Genomic DNA, 18,020 nt, shown 5'->3' on the forward strand with positions numbered 1-18,020 from the left:
GGTCCCTGAGGTCTTTCTTAGTTCTGACATTATTTTATCTTAGACTCAGTTTTGTTACTTCAATTCTTTCCTTCTCTTCTGGGACAGGCATGACCCTTTTATTCAACTTCCTTCCTGCCTGCCTGCCTGCCTGCCTGCCTGCCTGCCTTCCTTCCCTCCTTCCTTCCATCTCACTATGTTGCCCAGGCTGCTCTTGAACTCCCAGGCTCAAGAGATCCTCCCACTTCAGCCTCCCAAGTTGTTAGGATTACAGGTGTGAGCCACCACGCCCAGCCAATCAATTGCTTTTTATAAAAGTATTCATTAATGCTATTTGATCTACATTTACATTTAATTCTCTTTGTCAATTGTTTTTCTATTTTTCACTTCTGATTTTACTGGTATTCTCTTTGCTCCTTGGTTCCCTCTTTTGAGGCTGATTTTATCTTTAAATTGTTATCTAATATAGAATATAATATTCTGTCTCTTCAAGCATTTATTTTTTCCTTGTCTTCAATGTTTGATTTTTAATAGGTAAAATAACACTAAACACATTTTAGGCATTTTATAAATATTTCTTGATTGATTGATTGGTTTAATAAGATTCCCCATGTTTCAGATTGCCCATCTTTTCAAGTTGGCTTTGGACTCAGGGCTATCTCCTGTGTTTTTGTGATTAGAGTTAAAGCCATCCTTCACCTACTATAATATGATCACTGGGTCAGGCAACTCACACCTGTGCAATCTCTTGTCTTAAATCCTCTATTCTTAAGGGGCTGACTTAAAAGATGACTCAGTCTCATTTCTTTTGCTCCCATCCAAAATGAACAGGAAACATAAAAGGCATTAAGTATATTGGATAGCAGTCAAACTTCTAATAGTTCAGTTGTGCTAGGAAAATTAAACTTTGTAGTGTCAGAAACTCCCAAATGCTTTTTTTTTTTTTTTTTAACTTGCAGGACTATAAAATGAGAGGTGTCTCTACTAAGAGTTACAAAATGTTCTGAAATAACAACTCACTGGAGAAATATAGATAAGAGTCCTTAAAAGTATAACCTCGAATTAGATTCACATTTCCCTGTACTATGGAACATTAAAAGAATTTAATAGCTTGAAGGAAATGTTACTCATTGCCCATTATCTTGCTACTAATCTACGTATTTCTAGGAAAATGTGATACATTTTGTACTATATTAAGCACATTTTATCATACACTTAAATAGACATTATTTATTTTTTAAATCCAGAAAGGCCAATGATTGGTCTTTGTTAATTAACATTTTATTAAATGGAACTCATGATAGAGTAAAATAGAAGAAAACCTGTTTCTTCATACTGCTACAGTAAGCAGCTAGTCAGGCATGAGCAGGGCAGGAGAGGGCTCCCCAACACCATACCAGGAATGCCAGGCAACCATCAGGTGATGGTCGGGTGGTTGTTAACTCTCGCTCTAAAATAATAATTGGTCACAACTGGCACCAGGGAAAGGCCATCTCCCAATTGGTAGAAACACCTGAAACTGGTGAGCTGCAGTTTCCCAATAAAATCTCAGGAGTTGGGCGAGTGGACTCAAGCATGCGCATTAAGAGGCAAAATGGCAGCGTTTAACTGGTATATGACCTTCCTCTAGGAACGCAAGGCTGGTAGGGAAAAACGACTCAAGTGAGCATGTGTACAACTCCAGTAAACACACTGCACGTGCTCCCCTCCCAAGGGCTACCAGGCCACTGTGCATGTGGACAGCCCACCCCGAGGGAAGAATCAGGAGAGAAGTAACACAGGACCCCAGAAGTATGCCAGTATATAAAACTCCAAGTCAAAATGTCAAACCATGCACTTGACTCTCTCAAGTCGCCTGCTGGCCCTCTTCCAAGTGTATGTTACTTCTTCGTATTCCTGCTTCAAAACTTTGTAATAAACGTTCACTACTGCTCTAAAACTTACCTCAGTGTCTGTTTCTGCCTTAGGCCCTCAATCTAATTCTTCCTTCTGAGGAGGCAAGAATCGAGATTACTGCCGACCCTCATGGATATGGATTTGCTGCCGGTAACTAGTATTATTTAACTTATTTTGCTAAGATTTTCGAAGAGGTTTTATGTTTCTTGCAGTCCCACTATAATCTGGTTCTCAGTCTTGCCATTTCAAATTTCCTTTAAGGAGGTATTGGGTTTTGCTTTGAAACACCAACAAGTTGGTTGTCACTAGAGGCTAAGGCCAAGCTCTTGCCTTAAGGGACATACCAAACAGCAATCAGAACTTTTTGATAAAAGAGGAGTTTGTAAATTAATTTACTAAAGGTTCATTATGGTATTCCCATAATATATTTTCCTAGAACTTTACCAATAACTTTTTTGGCTTGCAAAACATTTTAGAATACTTATGCTTGTTAGAAACGCCATGATTACATTAAAAAAATTTTTGTTGTTATCTATCCACTACTCATGATGCTAGGCTAAATCCTGCTGAAAAGAAATATAAGCATTATATTGCAAAAAGTTACAGACATTGTAAAACCTTGGAAGATAGAGACTGGTTAATGAAATTACTGAAAAACCCAACTACATAGTATTACTCTTTTAGATATTTAAAATTAAATTAAATGAACTGATCAGAATCCTTCTTAATTAAAGTTTGCTGGTATATGTCAGTAGATGTCAATGTTATAAAGTGCAAAATAAGATTTTCCCATCAATTCAGTGAATTATTGTCTAATTATATTTTATTTATTTATTTTTGAGATAAAGTTTTGCTCTGTTACCCAGGCCGGAGTGCAGTGGCACAATCTCAATCTCGGCTTACTGCAACCTTTGCCTACCAGGTTCAAGCAATTCTCCTGCCTTAGCCTCCTGAGTAGCTGACATTACAGGTGCACAGCACCACACCCAGCTAATTTTTGTGTTTTTAGTAGAGACGGGGTTTCACCATGTTTGCCAAGCTGGTCTCAAACTCCTGACCTCAAGGGATCTGTCCACCTTAGCCTCCCAAAGTGCTGAGATTATAGGTGTGAACCACCATGCCCAGCTTATTGTCTAATTTTAAACAGTTTGATGCCTATGATGTATGAATTTGTTCATCAAAAGAAATTTAGAACAGTGAACCTCAAGGGGTGTGAAATTATTTTTTAAAGACAAGAGGAAGAATGATGGTTACTTTTGCTCTTAAGAAAAAGAAGGTTATATTGTTGTGCAACCTGTTTTTTGGGAAGGTCTGTGTCCTGGCTCTTTTCCTTCTAATTATGTTGGGAAGTACAATGACATGATAAGCCTTTTAAAAATGTATTTAAATAAATGAAAGTATTGTCTTAATGTAGTAGTGCATTCAGCCTTGATGTCTACAAACCTTCGGTATGTTGCAGTGATTTAAAAGTACCCTTACAATTCATACGTAAGGATGTTATATGTATTCCAAAAGAAAAACTATTAATGCTAATCCCGAGTAAAGCTGTGAGTCTTAAAGGGTGCCTTGTCCACCAAAAAGGGATTAGAATAGGCCCATTGGTTCAGGGATGTGGGAAGGATCTTGGCATACACTTGGGCTTCAGGTGAGAAAATATGAGAGTCACCTGATGGAAATGGAAACACCATGACCAGGAAAGGGATCTGAAAGTTTCCTGCTCTCATGATGTGGACAATTCAAATCAACAAATTATCCTAAAAGAAGTCACAAAATAGCTGAAACATTTAGGATTCTAGCAGGAGCGAATGAAAACTGCTTTTTTTTTTAAAAAATTATACTTTAAGTTCTAGGGTACATATGCACAACGTGCAGGTTTGTTACATATGTATACATGTGCCATGTTGGTTTGCTGCACCCATCAACTCATCATTTACATTAGGTATTTCTCCTAATGCTATCCCTCCCCCTGGTCTCCACCCCATGACAAGCCCTGGGATGTGATGTCCCCCACCCTGTGTCCCTATGTTCTCATTGTTCAATTCCCACCTATAAGTGACAACATGCAGTGTTTGGTTTTCTGTCTTTGTGATAGTTTGCTCAGAATGATGGTGTCCAGCTGCATCCATGTCCCTGCAAAGGACATGAACTCATCCTTTTTTATGGCTGCATGGTATTCCATGGTGTATATACGCCACATTTTCTTAATCCAGTCTGTCATTTATGGACATTTGGGTTGGTTCCAAGTCTTTGCTATTGTGAATAGTGCCACAATAAACATACCTGTGCATGTGTCTTTATAGTAGCATGATTTATAATCCTTTGGGTATATACCCAGTAATGGGATCACTGGGTCAAATGGTATTTCTAGTTCTGGATCCTTGAGGAATCACCACACTGTCTTCCACAATGGTTGAACTAGTTTACCCTCCCACCAACAGTGTAAAAGCGTTCCAATTTCTCCACATCCTCTCCAGCGTCTGTTGTTTCCTGACTTTTTAGTGACTGCCATTCTAACTGGTGTGAGATGGTATCTCATTGTGGTTTTGATTTGCATTTCTCTGATGACCAGTGATGGTGAGCATTTTTTCATGTGTCTGTTGACTGCATAAATGTCTTCTTTTGAGAAGTCTCTGTTTATATCCTTCACCCACTTTTTGATGGGGTTGCTTGTTTTTTTCTTGTAAATTTGTTTAAGTTATTTGTAGATTCGGAATATTAGCCCTTTGTCAGATGGGTAGCTTGCAAAAATTTTCTCCCATTCTGTAGGTTGCCTGTTCACTCTGATGGTAGTTTCTTTTGCTGTTCAGAGCTCTTTAGTTTAATTAGATCCCATTTGTCTGTTTTGGCTTTTGTTGCCATTACTTTTGGTATTTTAGTCTTTGCCCGTGTCTATGTCTTGAATGGTATTGCCTAGGTTTTCTTCTAGGATTTTTATGGTTTAGGTCTAACATTTAAGTCTTTAACCCATCTTGAATTAATTTTTGAATAAGGAGTAAGGAAGGGATCGATCCAGTTTCAGCTTTCTACATATGGTTAGCCAGTTTTCACAGCACCATTTACTAAATAGGGAATCCTTTCCCCATTTCTTGTTTTTGTCAGGTTTGTCAAAGATCAGATGGTTTTAGATGTGTGGTGTTATTTCTGAGGCCTCTGTTTTGTTCCATTGGTCTATATGCCTGTTTTGGTACAAGTACCATGCTGTTTTGGTTACTGTAGCCTTACAGTATAATTTGAAGTCAGGTAGCATGATGCCTCCAGCTTTGTTCTTTTTGCTTAGGATTGTCTTGGCAATGTGGGCTCTTTTTTGTTCCATATGAACTTTAAAGTAGTTTTTTCCAATTCTGTGAAGAAACTCATTGGTAGCTTGATGGGTGTGGCACTGAATCTATAAAATACCTTGGGCAGAATGGCCATTTTCATTATATTGACTCTTCCTATCCATGAGCATGGAATGTTCTTCCATTTATTTGTGTCCTCTTTTGTTTTGTTGAGCAGTGGTTTGTGGTTCTCCTTGAAGAGGTCCTTCACATCCCTTGTAAATTAGATTCCTAGGTATTTTATTCTCTTTGTAGCAATTGTGAATGGCAGTTCACTCACAATTTGGTTCTCTGTTTGTCTGTTATTGGCGTATAGGAATGTTTGTGATTTTTGCACATTGATTTTGTATCCTGAGACTTTGCTGAAGTTGCTTATCAGCTTAAGGAGATTTTGGGCTGAGACGATGGGGTTTTTTAAATATACAATCATGTCATCTGCAAAGAGGGACAATTTGACTTCCTCTTTTCCTAATTGAATATCCTGTATTTCTTTCTTTTGCCTGATTGCCCTGGCCAGAACTTCCAACACTATGTTGAATAGGAGTGGTGAGAGCGGGCATCCCTGTCTTACCAGTTTTCAAAGGGAATGCTTCCAGTTTTTGCCCATTCAGTATGATATTGGCTGTGGGTTTGTCATAAATAGCTGTTATTATTTTGAGATATGTTCCACCAATACCTAGTTTGTTGAGAGTTTTTAGCATGAAGAGCTGCTGAATGTTTTCGAAGGTCTTTTCTGCATCTATTGAGATAATCGTGGTTTTTGTCATTGGTTCTGTTTATGTGATGGATTATGATTATTGATTTGTGTATGTTGAACCAGCCTTGCATCCCAGGGATGAAGTTGACTTGATTGTGGTGAATAAGCTTTTTGATGTACTGCTGGATCCAGTTTGCCAGTATTTTATTGAGGATTTTTGCATCGATGTTCATCAGGGATGTTGCTCTAAAATTCTCTTTTGTTGTTGTGTCTCTGCCAGGCTTTAGTATCAGGATGATGCTGGCCTCATAAAATGAGTTAGGGAGGATTCTCTCTTTCTCTATTGGTTGGAATAGTTTCAGAAGGAATGGTACCAGCTCCTCTTTGTACTTCTGGTAGAATTCGGTTGTGAATCCATCTGGTCCTGGACTTTTTTTGGTTGGTAGGCTATTAATTATTGCCTTAATTTCAGAGCCTATTATTGGTCTGTTCAGAAATTCAACTTCTTCCTGGTTTAGTCTTGGGAGGGTGTATGCATCCAGGAATTTATCCCTTTCTTCTAGATTTTCTAGTTTATTTGCATAGAGGTGTTTATAGTACTCTCTGATGGTAGTTTGTATTTCTGTGGGATCAGTGGTGATATCCCCTTTATCATATTTTTTTGCATCTATTTGACTCTTCTCTCTTTTCTTCTTTATTAGTCTTGCTAGCAGTCTATTAATTTTGTTGAGCTTTTCAAAAATCCAGCTCCTGGATTGATTGATTTTTTTGAAGGGTTTTTTTGTGTCTCTATCTCCTTCAGTTCTGCTCCGATCTTAGTTATTTCATGCCTTCTACTAGCTTTTAAATTTGTTTGCTCTTTCTTCTGTAGTTCTTTTATTTGTGATGTTAGGGTGTTGATTTTAGATCTTTCCTGCTTTCTCTTGTGGGCATTTAATGCTATAAATTTCCCTGTACACACTGCTTTAAATGTACGTTGTGTCTTTGTTCTCATTAGTTTCAAAGAACATCTTTATTTCTGCCTTCATTTCATTATTTACCCAGTAGTCATTCAGGAGCAGGTTGTTCAGTTTCCATGTAGTTGTGCAGTTTTGAGTGAGTTTCTTAATCCTGAGTTCTAACTTGATTGCACTTTGGTCTGAGAGACATTTTGTTGTGATTTTTGTTCTTTTACATTTGCTGAGGAGTGCTTTACTTCCAACTATGTGGTCAGTTTTGGAATAAGAGTGATGTGATGCTGAGAAGAATGTATATTCTGTTCACTTGGGGTGGAGAGTTCTGTAGATGTCTATTAGGTCTGCTTGGTGCAGAGCTGAGTTCAAGTCCTGGATATCCTTGTTAACCTTCTGTCTCGTTGATCTGTGTAATATTGACAGTGGGGTGTTAAAGTCTCCCATTATTATTGCATGGGGATCTAAGTCTCTTTGTAGGTCTCTAAGGACTTGCTTTATGAATCTGGATGCTCCTGTGTTGGGTGCATATATATTTAGGATATTTAGCTCTTGTTGTTGAATTGATCCCTTTACCGTTAGGTAATGCCCTTCCTTGTCTCTTTTGATCTTTGTTGGTTTAAAGTCTGTTTTATCAGAGACTAGGATTGCAACCCCTGCCTTTTTTTTGTTTTCTATTTGCTTGGTAGATCTTCTTTCATTTCTTTATTTTGAGCCTATGTGTGTCTCTGCACGTGAGATGGGTCTCCTGAATACAGCACACTGATGGGTCTTGACTCTATCCAATTTGCCAATATGTGGGGCATTTAGCCCATTTACATTTAAGGTTAATATTGTTATATGTGAATTTGATCCTGTTATTATGATGTTATCTGGTTATTTTGCTCATTAGTTGATGCAGTTTCTTCCTAGCATCAATGGTCTTTACAATTTGGCATGTTTTTGTAGTGGCTGGTACTGGTTTTTCCTTTCCATGTTTAGTGCTTCCTTCAGGAGCTCTCATAAGGCAGGCCTGGTGGTGACAATCACTCAGCATTTACTTGTCTGTAAAGGATTTTATTTCTTCTTCACTTATGAAGCTTAGTAAGGCTGGATATGAAATTCTGGGTTGAAAATTCTTTTCTTTTCTTTTCTTTTTTGTGAGATGGAGTCTCGCTGTGTCACCCAGGCTAGAGTGCAGTGGCCAGATCTCGGCTCACTGCAAGTTCTGCCTCCCGGGTTTATGCCATTCTCCTGCCTCAGCCTCCTGAGTAGCTGGGACTACAGGTGCCCGCCACCTCGCCTGGCTAGTTTTTTTTTTTTGTGTGTGTATTTTTTTAGTAGAGACGAGGTTTCACCATGTTAGCCAGGATGGTCTCGATCTCCTGACCTCGTGATCTGCCCATCTCGGCCTCCCGAAGTGCTGGGATTACAGGCTTGAGCCACCGTGCCTGGCTGAAAACTCTTTTCTTTAAGAATGTTGAATATTGGTCTTCACTCTCTGCTGGCTTGTGGAGTTCCTGCCAAGAGATCTGCTGTTAGTCTGATGGGCTTTCCTTTGTGGGTAACCCGACCTTTCTCTATGGCTACCCTTAACATTTTTTCCTTCATTTCAACCTTGGTGAATCTGACAATTATGTGTCTTGGGGTTGCTCTTCTCGAGGAGTATCTTTGTGGTGTTCTCTGTATTTCCTGAATTTGAATATTGGCCTGCCTTGCTAGGTTGGGAAAGTTCTCCTGGATAATGTCCTGAAGAGTGTTTTCCAACTTGATTCCATTCTCCCCGTCACTTTCAAGTATACCAATCAAATGTAGATTTGGCCTTTTCACATAGTGCCATATTTCTTGGAGGCTTTGTTCATTTCTTGTTATTGTTTTGTCTCTAAACTTCTCTTCTCACTTTATTTCATTAATTTGTTCTTCAGTCACTAATACCCTTTCTTCCACTTGATCGAATTGGCTATTGAAGATTGTGTATGCGTCATGTAGTTCTCATGCCATGGTTTTCAGCTCCATCAGGTCATTTAAGGTCTCGCTGCATTGTTCTAGTTAGCCATTTGTCTAATCTTTTGTCAAGGTTTTTCACTTCCTTGCAATGGATTCAAACATCCTCCTTTAGCTTGGAGAAGTTTGTTATTACCGACTTTCCGAAGCCTACTTCTGTCAGCTCGTCAAAGTCATTCTCCGTCCAGCTTTGTTCCATCGCTGGTGAGGAGCTGCGATCCTTTGGAGAGGAGGTGCTCTGGTTTTTAGAATTTTCAGCTTTTTTGATCTGCTTTCTCCCCATATTTGTGGGTTTATCTATCTTTTGTCTTTGATGTTGGTGACCTACAGCTGTGGTTTTGGTATGGATGTCCTTTTTGTTGATGTTGATGCTATTCCTTTCTGTTGGTTAGTTTTCCTCCTAACAGTCAGGCCCCTCAGCTGCAGGTCTGTTGGAGTCTGCTAGAGGTCTACTCCAGACCCTGTTTGCCTGGGTATCACCAGCAGAGGCTGCAGAACAGCAAATATTACTGCCTAGTCCTTCCTCTGGAAGCTTCATCCCAGAGGCGCACCCACTTGTATGAGTTGTCAGTCAGCCCCTACTGGGAGGTGTCTCCCAGTCAGGCTACATGGGGGTCAGGGACCCACTTGAGGAGGCAGTCTGTCCATTCTTTGAGCTCAAACATTGTGCTGGGGGAACCACTGCTTTCTTCAGAGCTGTCAGACAGGGACGTTTAAGTCTGCAGAGGTTTCTGCTGCCTTTTGTCCAGCCATGCCCTGCCCCCAGAGGTGGAGTCTACAGAGGCAGGAGGCCTTGCTGAGCTGCAGTGGGCTCTGCCCAGTTCGAGCTTTCCTGGCTGCTTTGTTTACCTACTCAAGCCTCAACAATGGTGGATGCCCCTTCCCCTGCCAGGCTGCTGCCTTGCAGGTAGATCTCAGACTGCTGTGCTAGCAGTGAGCCAGGCTCCGTGGGTGTGGGGCCCACCGAGCCAGGCACAGTATATAATCTCCTGGTGTGCCGTTTGCAAAGACCATTGAAAAAGTGCAATATTTGTGTGGAGTGTCCCATTTTTCCAGTTACCATCTGTCATGGCTTCCCTTGGCTAGGAAAGGGAAATCCCCCAATCCCTTGTGCTTCCTGGGTGAGGTGATGCCCTGCCCTGCTTCGGCTTGCCCTCCATGGGCTGCACCCACTGTCCAACCAGTCCCAATGAGATGAACCAGGTACCTCAGTTGGAAATGCAGAAATCACTCATCTTCTGCATCAATCACACTGGGAGTTGCAGACCAGAGCTGTTCCTATTTGGCTATCTTGGAATGGAATGTGAAAACTGCTTTGTTAATATGCTTCCTTCACCTCCAGATTTCTCCCAAAATGAACTCCCATAGACCTCATAATGTGAAGATACAAACCTCTATGAGGAAGAATCAGCAGACATAACAAATAGGAGATTTGTTATGTAATGTAATGGCCCCCAAACTGGATATTATAGAATAATGTAAATAAGATTATGTATCCAATATGTTAATTAATTAAGGAAAAAAGAAGGAACCGAAATCACAAAGAAACATTAGAAAATCGTGGAAAAAGTAGGGCCCTATTTATAAAATAGCAAAAAGAAGATAAAGAAATAAAAATATTGAAATTAAAAAATGTAAACACATTATTAATTTATGCTAATTTAAGCATTAGACAAATAGAATAATAAGACAGAAATGTATCTGAGCATGTATAAAGATTTATTGTTTGACAGATCAATGAAGAAAATTATAGAGTATTTAGCAATTACCACTGTGTCAAATGATAGCCATCTGGAAAGAAGAAAACTGGATTTCTGCTTTATACCAAATAAAAAATCAAAGTTGAGATAGATTAAAGATCTAAAAAACACCCATATTTTCAACACCTTTGGGAAAATTATAGGAAAATATTATGTCAGGGTGTAGAAGAACTTTATAAGTAGTCGCAAATAAAATTGTGTCCTGCAAAAGAAAGAAGTTAGACCCCTACCTCACATCATATACAAAATTAACTAAAAAATGGATCAAAGGCCTAAATATAAGAACCTCAAACTACAAAATTCTTAGAAGAGAAAAAGAGTAGATCTTTATCAACTTGGATTAGGTAATGGTTTCTTAGCTATGACAGCAAAAGAATAAACAACAAAATAAATGGATAAATTGTACTTTATCAAACTTAAAAACGTTTGTGTTTCAAAGGATACCATCAAGAAGGTAAAAAGAAAACCTATAGAATGTGAAAAATATTTGCAAACATATATCTAATAAAGTACCTGTATCCAGAATAGATAATGAACACCTAGAAATAAACAATAAAAAGACAAATAACCCAATTAAAAATGGGCAAATGATTTCACTAGACATTTATCCAAAGAAGATATATAAGTGACCAATAAGCTCAGGAAAGGATGCTCAACCTTGATAGAGAAATGCAAATCAAAGTCACACACAAAAAAGATACCATACCATTTTACACCCACTAGGATGGCTATAATAAAAAAGATGGACAGTTGGAGTTTTGAGGAGTATGTGAAAAAAATTGAACACTCATACATGAATAGTGGAAATGTAAAATGCTCCAGCTGCTTTGGAAAACAGCCTGGTACTTCCTGAAAATATTAAATACAGAGTTTTCATATGACTCAGGAATTCTACTCCTAGGCAGAGTCTCAAGGTAATTGAAAATGTATGTCCACCTAAAACTTGTAGCGTATGTTCATACTGGTGTTAATTATCATAGCCCCAAAGTGGAAACAACCCAAATTTCCATCAGTTGATGAGTGGATAAACAAAATGTGATATATCCATGCAATGGAATATTATTTGGCCATTAAAAGGAAGTACAGCTACATGTTACAACATGCATGAACCTTGAAGCCATTATGCTTAGTGAAGGAAACCATCACACAAAGCCACATATTGTAAGATTTCATGTATATACAACATCCAAAATGGGTAAATCCATAGAGACAGTAGTAGATTCATGGTTGCCAAGGGCTGGGGGTGGGCAAAATGGGAAGTGATTGCTAATTGGTATGAGATTTTTTTTGGGAGGGTGATAAAAATGTTCTGAAATTAAATAGTGGTGATAATTACACAACTTTAAATATACTAAAAACATGGAATTGCATACTTTAAAAGGATAAGTTTTATGTTAGGTGAATTCCATCTGAATTTTAAAAAGAAGAAAAAAATTTAAAAAGATTGATTAACTTAATGTTGAAATTTAAAACAGTTTTATGAAAGAGCATATATAACTAGCTATGTATCATTATCCAGGATATATAAATGCCTCCTACAAATAAATGAAACAAGTGCAAAATTTCCACCAAATAATATACATTAGGTTGGAACAGGAAATTCACAGAAGAGGAAAACCAAATAATTAATAAAACACTTAATAATCAGTGATATGAAAACTAAAACAATGACAGACTTTTCCGTGTGTATTCAAAGACATGCTAATAGCAAAACTTCAAAAAAGATGTATGTCCAACAAAGAAAGAATTGATAAATTACAGTATATTCATTTAATGGAAGACAGCAGTGGCATTAAAATGAATAAACTAGATCTATATGTACTATATGTGAATAAATATAGACTACAGGTACATAAGTGAATAAATCTCAAAATTATAGTATTGAGTTAAATTTTAAAATACACTTAAATGTAACTTGCTATACAGCATGTTGTTTTGTGTACATCCTTATGTAATAACAGAGCAAAAATCTAGAGAGAAGATTCACAGCATCTTCAAATTATTGGCTAAATCTGGGGAGGAAGTGAAGTGAATGATCAGGAAGATAAAAGGACCCTTCTTTTTATTTTATTTTATCTTATTTATTAATTAATGTATTTATTTTATTATACTTTACGTTCTGGGAAACATGTGCAGAACATGAAGGTTTGTTACATAGATATACATGTCCCATGGTGGTTTGCTGCACCCATCAACCCGTCATCTACATTAGGTATTCTCCTAATGCTAACCCTCCCCTGGTCCCCAATCCCTGACAGGCCCCAGTATGTGATGTTCCCCTCCCTGTGCCCATACGTTATCACTGTTCAACTCCCACCTATGAGTGAGAACATGCCGTGTTTGGCTTTCTGTTCCTTTGTTAGTTTGCAGAGAATGATGGTTTCCAGCTTCATCCATGTCCCTGCAAAGGACATGAACTCATTCTTTTTTATGGCTGCATAGTATTCCATGGTGTATATGTACCACATTTTCTTTATCCAGTCTATCATTGATGGGCATTTGGGTTGGTTCCAAGTCTTTACTATTGTGAATAGTGCTGCAACAAACATACGTGTGCATGTGTCTTTATAGTGGAATGATTTATAATCCTTTGGGTATATACCCAGTAATGGGATTGCTGGGTCAAATTGTATTTCTAGTTCTAGATCCTTGAGGAATCACCACACTGTCTTCCACAATAGTTGAACTAATTTACACTCCCACCAACAGTGTAGAAGTGTTCCTATTTGTCCACATCCTCTTCAGCGTCTGTTGTTTCCTGACTTTTTAATGAACACCATTCTAACTGGTGTGAGATGGTATCTCATTGTGGTTTTGATTTGCATTTCTCTGATGACCAGTGATGATGAGCTTTTTTCATGTTTGTTGGCCACATAAATGTCTTCTTTTGAGAATTTTTTGTTCATACCTTTTGTGCTCTTTTTGATGGGGTTGTCTGATTTTTTCTTGTAAATTTGTTTAAGTTCCTTGTAAATTCTGGAAATTAGCCCTTTATCAGATGGATAGATTGCAAAAATTTTCTCCCATTCTGTAGGTTGCCTGTTCACTCTGATGATAGTTTCTTTTGCTGTTCAGAAGCTCTTTAGTTTAATTAGATCCCACTTGTCTATTTTGGCTTTCGTTGCCATTGCTTTTGGTGTTTTAGTCATGAAGTCTTTGCCCATGCCTATTTCCTGAATGGTATCTCCTAGGTTTTCTTCTAGGGTTTTTATGGTTTTAGGTCTTACATTTAAATCTTTAATCCATTTTGAGTTAATTTTTGTATAAGGTATAAGGAAGGGGTCCAGTTTCAGTTTTCTGCACATGGCTAGCCAGTTTTCTCAACACTATTTATTGAATAAGGAATCCTTTCCCCATTGCTTGTTTTTGTCAGCTTTGTCAAAGATCAGATGGTTGTAGGTTTGTGGTGTTACTTCTGAGGCCTCTGTTCTGTTCTATTGGTCCATATATCTACCAGTACGATGCTATTTTGGTTACTGTAGTCTTCTAGTATAGTTTGAATCAGGTAGTGTGATGCCTCCAGCTTTGTTCTCTTTGCTTAGGATTGTCTTGGTTATATGGGCTCTTTTTTGATTCCATATGAAATTAAAGTATTTTTTCTAATTCTATGAAGAAAGTCAATGGTAGCTTGATGGGAATGGTATTGAATTTATAAATTACTTTGGGCGGTATGGCCATTTTCATGATATTGATTCTTCTTATCCGTGAGCATGGAGTGGTTTTCCATTTGTTTGTGTCCTTTCTTATTTCCTTGAGCAGTGGTTTGTAGTTCTCCTTGAAGAGGTCCTCCACATCCCTTTAAGTTGTATTCCAAGGTATTTTATTATCTTTGTAGCAATTGTGAATTGGAGTTCACTCACGATTTGGCTCTCTTTGTCTGTTATTCGTGTGTAGGAATGCTTGTGATTTTTGCACATTGATTTTGTATCCTGAGACTTTGCTGAAGTTTAAGGAGTTTTTCTGCTGAGACGATGTGGTTTTCTAAATATACAATCATGTCATCTGCAAACAGATAATTTGACTTCTCTTCCTATTTGAACGCCCTTTATTTCTTTCTCTTGCCTGATTGCCCTGGCCAGAGCTTCCAACACTATGTTGAATAGGAGTGGTGAGAGAGGCCATCTTTTCTTGGGCTCGTTTTCAAAGGGAATATTTTCAGCTTTTGCCCATTCGGTATGATATTGACTGTGGGTTTGTCATAAATAGCTCTTATTATATTGAGATAGATTCCATCAATACCAAGTTTATTGAGTGTTTGGAGCATGAAAGGGTTTTGAGTTTTTATCAAAGGACTTTTCTGCATCTGTTGAGATAATCATGTGGTTTTTGTCACTGGTTCTGTTTATGTGATGGATTACATTTATTGATTTGCATATGTTGAACCAGCTTTGTATCCCATGGATGAAGCCGACTTGATCATAGTGGACAAGCTTTTTAATATGTTGCTAGATTCGGTTTGCCAGTATTTTATTGAGGATTTTCACGTCAATATTCATCAGGGATATTGGCCTGAAATTTTCTTTTTTTGTTGTGCCTCCGCTAGGTTTTGGTATCAGGATGATGCTGGCCTCCTAAAATGAGTTAGGGAGGAGCCTTCTTTTTCTACTGTTTGGAATAGTTTTAGAAGGAATGGTACCAGCTCCTCTTTGTACCTGTGGTAGAATTTGGCTGTGAATCCGTCTGGTCCTGGGGTTTTTCTGGTTGGTAGGTATTAATTACTGCCTCAATTTCAGAACTTGTTATTAGTCTATTTAGGGATTCGACTTCTTTCTGGTTTAGTCTTAGGAGGGTGTATGCATCCAGGAATTTATCCATTTCTTCCAGATTTTCTAGCTTATTTTTGTAGAACTGTTTAGAGTATTCTCTGATAGTAGTTTCCATTTCTGTGGGATCAGTGGTGATAGCCCCTTTATCATTTTTTATTGTGTCTATTTAATTCTTCTCTCTTTTGTTCTTTATTAGTCTGGCTAGTGATCTATCAATTTTGTTAATCTTTTCAAAAGACCAGCTCCTGAATTCATCGATTTTTTTAAAGGGTTTTTTTTGGTGTCTATCTCCTTCAGTTCTGCTCTGATCTTAGTTATTTCTTGTCTTCTGCTAGCTTTTGGGTTTGTTTGCTCTCGCTTCTCTAGTTCTTTTAATTGTGATGTTAGGGAGTTGATTTTAGATCTTTCCTGCTTTCTCCTGTGGGCATTTAGTGCTATAAATTTCCCTCTACACACTGCTGTAGTTGTGTCTGAGATTCTGGTATATTGCATCTTTGTTCTCATTGGTTTCAAAGAACGTATTTATTTCTGCTTTGCAGGTTGTTGAGTTTCCACGTAGTTGTGTGGTTTTGAGTGAGTTTCTGAAACCTGAGTTCTAATTTGATTGCACTGTGGTCTGAGAGACTGTTTGTTATGATTTCTGTTATTTTGCATTTGCTGAGGAATGTTTTACTTTCAACCATGTGGTCAATTTTAGAATAAGTGCTATGTGGTGCTGAGAAGAATGTATATTCTGTTCACTTGGGGTGGAGAGTTCTGTAGATGTCTATTAGGTCCACTTGGTCGAGAGCTGAGTTCAAGTCCTGAATATCCTTGTTAATTTTCTGTCTCTATCTGTCTAATATTGATAGTAGGGTGTTAAAATTTCCCACTATTATTGTGTGGGAGTCTAAGTCTCCTTGTAGGTCTCTGAGAACTTGTTTTATGAATCTGGGTGCTCCTGTATTGGGCGCATATGTATTTAGGATAGTTAGCTCTTCCTGTTGCATTGATCCCTTTACCATTATGTAATGCCCTTCCTTGTCTTTTTAAATCTTTGTTGGTTTGAAGTCTGTTTTATCAGAGACTAGGATTGCAACCCCTGCTTTTTTTTTTTTTTTTTTTACTTTCCATTTGCTTGGTAAATCTTCCTCCATCCCTTTGTTTTGAGCCTATATGTATCTTTGCATGTGAGATGGGTCTCTGGAATACAGCATACTGATGGGTCTTGACTCTATCCAATTTGCCAGTCTGTGTCTTTTAATTGGAGCATTTAGCCTGTTTACATTTAAGATTAATATTGTTATGTGTGAATTTGATCTTGTCATTATGATGCTAGCTGGTGATTTTGCCCATTAGTAGATGCAGGTTCTTCCTAGCATCAATGGTCTTTACAATTTGGTATGTTTTTGCAGTGGTTGGTACTGGTGTTTCCTTTCCATATTTAGTGCTTCTTTCAGGAGCTCTTGTAAGGCAGGCCTGGTGGTGACAAACTCACTCAGCATTTGCTTGTCTGTAAAGGATTTTATTTCTCCTTCACTTTTGAAACTTGGTTTGGCTGGATATGAAATTCTGGGTTGAAAATTCTTTCCTTTAAGAATGTTGAATATCGGCCCCCACTCTCTTCTGTCTTGTAGAGTTTCTGCAGAGAGACCTGCTGTTAGTCTGATGGGCTTCCGTTTGTGGGTAAACCGACCTTTCTCTCTGGTTGCCCTTAAAATTTTTTTTCTTCATTACAACCTTGGTGTATCTGGCGATTATGTGTCTTGGGGTTGCTCTTCTTGAGAACATCTTTGTGGTGGTCTCTGTATTTCCTGAATTTGAATTGTTGATCTGTCTTGCTAGGTTGGGGAAGTTCTCCTGGATAATATCCTGAAGAGTGTTTTCCAACTTGGTTCCATTTGGAAATGGAGCTTCTTGAAAGCTCCTCGTCACTTTCAAGTACACCAATCAAATGTAGGTTTGGTCTCTTCACATAGTCCTATAATTCTTGGAGGCTTTGTTTGTTCCTTTTCATTCTTTTTTTCTCCAGTCTTGTCTTCATGGTTTATTTCATTAAGTTGATCTTCAATCTCTGAAGTCCCTTCTTTCACTTGATCAATTTGGCTACTGAAACTTGTGTATGCTTCACGAAGTTCTTGTGCTATGTTTTTCAGCTCCATCAGGTCATTTATGTTCTTCTCTAAACTGGTTATTCTAGTTACCAGTTCCTGTAACCTTTTATCACAGTTCTTAGCTTCCTTGCACTGGATTAGAACATGCTCCTTTACCTCTGAGGAGTTTATTATTACCCACCTTCTGAAGCCTACTTCTGTCAATTCATCAAACTCATTCTTTATACTGTTTTGTTCCCTTGCTGGTGAGAAGTTGTGATTTTTTGGAGGAGAAGGGGTACTCTGGTTTTTGGAATTTTCAGTCTTTTTGAGCTGTTTTTTTTCCCATTTTCATGGATTTATCTACCTTTCATCTTTGATGTTGGTGACCTTCAGATGGGGTTTTTGAGTGAGGGTTCTTTTGGTTGATATTGATGCTACTGCTTTCTGTTTGTTGGTTTTCCTTCTAACATTGAAGCCCCTCTTCTGCCGGTCTGCTGGAGGTCCACTCTAGACCCTGTTTGTGTGGGTATCACCAATGGAGGTTGCAGAACAGTAAAGATTGCTGCCTGCTCCTTCTTCTGAAAGGTTTGTCCCAGA

The 18,020-nt window shown here is 38.2% G+C and overlaps 1 protein-coding gene across 4 annotated transcripts in view; it reads left to right on the plus strand.

Moving 5' to 3' along the window:
* The window catches only part of MEIS1 (Meis homeobox 1), a 251,385-nt gene that overhangs the window by 171,645 nt on the left and 61,720 nt on the right, over nucleotides 1–18,020 (plus strand). For all 4 annotated transcript variants that reach the window (XR_004178292.1, XR_004178294.1, XR_004178295.1 and 1 more), the window contains exon 13: nucleotides 1,947–2,025. The gene's annotated coding sequence lies outside the window, so the exon portion shown is untranslated. The remainder of the gene's footprint in view (nucleotides 1–1,946; nucleotides 2,026–18,020) is intronic.

This window comes from Papio anubis, chromosome 14, assembly GCF_008728515.1.
Source record: "Papio anubis isolate 15944 chromosome 14, Panubis1.0, whole genome shotgun sequence".
NCBI classification, from domain to species: Eukaryota; Metazoa; Chordata; class Mammalia; order Primates; family Cercopithecidae; genus Papio; species Papio anubis.